The sequence below is a fragment of the Akebia trifoliata genome, chromosome 13, assembly GCF_017979445.1.
Source record: "Akebia trifoliata isolate Shusen 1 chromosome 13, ASM1797944v1, whole genome shotgun sequence".
Lineage (NCBI taxonomy): Eukaryota > Viridiplantae > Streptophyta > Magnoliopsida > Ranunculales > Lardizabalaceae > Akebia > Akebia trifoliata.
In genome coordinates this window covers 22,765,459-22,768,101 of record NC_141387.1, presented here as the reverse complement: position 1 = coordinate 22,768,101, position 2,643 = coordinate 22,765,459, and positions in this window count along the sequence as shown.

Sequence of the window (2,643 nt, the reverse complement as noted above, 5' to 3'; positions counted from 1 at the left end):
TTTTTAGTCATTTTTCTTCGATTAAACTTAATTCTTCGTACCGTTGACGAACCCAATCTGCTTCTGACAATTGACTTTCCAACAAGACCCTGAGAGACGGAATCTCCATTTCAACTGGCAAGACTGCTTCCATGCCATATACTAAGGAGTAGGGAGTAGCTCCAGTGGAGGATCGAATTGAAGTTCGATATGCCCATAATGCAAATGGCAGTTTTTCTGACCAATCTCGATGTGATTGACACATTTTCCTGATGATAGTCTTGAGATTTTTTATTGGCTGCTTGCTTCAACTGCTCTACTAATCTGAGGACGATAGGGAGATGATGCCAAATCTTGAACTTTGAACATAGAGTAATAATTTTGACTTTTAAGTATGACCCGTTATCAGAGATCAATTTCGCTTCAACCATTTCATTAGTCTGAGAATGTAATCTATTCTGGGAGCTCTACCATGTTGAGAAGTCCAGCATTGATACATTTTGTAACATCTTCATTGATATTTTCATCTCATCGGGCGAGTATCTATTCCGTGTTAAACAACACCCAAGCTTGCACCTAACATATCTTCATCAGACCACGCGAACAAGTTTTTTAAAATTTCTGAGTAAATTCATTATCCCCTCGTGATCCTCTAGGGATAGGATGGATTCTATCTAAATTTATCTAGGAATTATCTTTTTTTTTCCGAGGTCAATGACCTTTGCTTTCCCGATTAAAGGCTGAGCCTGACTCTTATCTTCTTACTCAGGAAAGAAATCTATCCTTGAAGCCAGATTAGTAGTTAATTCGTTAATGCGCTCAAGGTATTCAGAAATTTCCTTTATCCAATCAAATTCAGATGGGGGCGACAAATACCTCTATGACTCGACAAACTAACTCGACTCAATAGAAAAAAGAGTCGACTCGAAACGAAGACATAACCTTGCTGAAAAAAAGAGACTCAACTAATCCAAATGACTCATGAAAACTCAAGACTACCCACAACGGGCTTGATTAGGACTGAAGAGTGAGACATTGCTTACAACCGGCATGACTGAGGCACTGTGATCTTCAAAGAACAACTGGGTGATGTTGAAAAATTTTGAGGTCACTTCTGATAGTTGACTTGATATTGACGTTTACTCTAACTGACCGGATTTACAACCCTAGCTAGATGATGGACGATTGAGCTTAGATACAATGATAACCTAGTAACCCCATCAAATGTGAATTATCAATTCCAGTGTTACCCCTTGATAATATTTTAAATGAACCCTAAGATTTTATTGAATTATGTACACCAATCCATTAAACAATTCATCTATAAAAGGAAAATAATTTTATTGCACTCTTGAAAATTATTGAAAAATTATGTTTTTATTGAATAATAGTTTTCACAAACATATTTCAATCATTTTTTCTTCCTTCTCCTTTTTTTTTTTGGAAAACATTTTCTTTTATAGAACTTTTTTTTTTTTGAAAAGCATTTTCCTTTGAAAAATCTTATTCTTCTGGAAAACATTTTACGTTTGAAAAGCATTTCTTTTTTGGAAAACATTTTTTTTTCTTTTAAAATAGGTTAAAAATCAAAATTAGAAAAAAGTTTGAATTTCATTTTGATTCAAATGGCTCGGCCCATAATGATCGTTGGATCGAGATGGACTGTGTCAAGTTTAAAATGGATTGTTTATTGGGTTGGTGTACCCAGTGATACTGTAATTTCAAATCAAGTTAAACAACAAAATATTTATCTTTGAGGACAAACTCGTACATTCCTAATCTCATCATTCATATACATTTATCTCATCATTCACATGCATTCTGATTTCATCATTCACATACATTCATCTCATAAGGTTCCATTTAATGAACAATCCGGGAACACCCACGATAAGTTCGAGTCGTGACCTACAAGGAAGGTTTCTAGACTCTAAGTTTACTACGTGCAATGCATTTTATCTGGCTACCCTTGTCCAAATACACCTATATACCTCTCGATACGTGGTGACTTGGTTTGATATACCGTATAGGTGATAATCTAAAACCTCAACTCACTTCTCTAAAGTCAAAAACAGTCAGTTTGATCCCCAGTTGAGAGGTGGTGCACGATGCTGAGCAAGGATCCACTTAAATACCTCTCGTCTAGAATAGACGTAGTCTATCCTCCTCGTACAGTAGGGTACAGCTGGGCAGGATCTCGCTTAGGCACCGATTTTGACCAAGAAGTGCAATTGATATACTTAGATTATCTTTTATATACCTATAGGTACGAGTCAAGAGTTGTAACTTTCATAAATGGTTTGGCATCCCACGAAGGGACCGACCACGTACTAGTACTACGTTAGCAATCGGGACATGTGACTGTGTGGCTTACAATAGGTCAAAGGCTCAGGTCGCTCCAGCCTGGGTGCATCAATATACCTTTCAGAGTCACCTGATCAGACGGTACTGATGTCCCAGTTTGATATACCCTAAGGTACGTGACTGGAGTTGTAGTTTTCATGAAGAGACCGGGCCACGCACTAGTGCCACGTTGGCTATATGTGACGTGTAAGCATGCAAAACAATAAATGTGCATGTGGTGTGTGCAAAACGGGGTGGGGTGCGCCCGGGGCCTTTTTCAAACAAATGAGCCGATGGACCATATTAAACCAATCATTATAA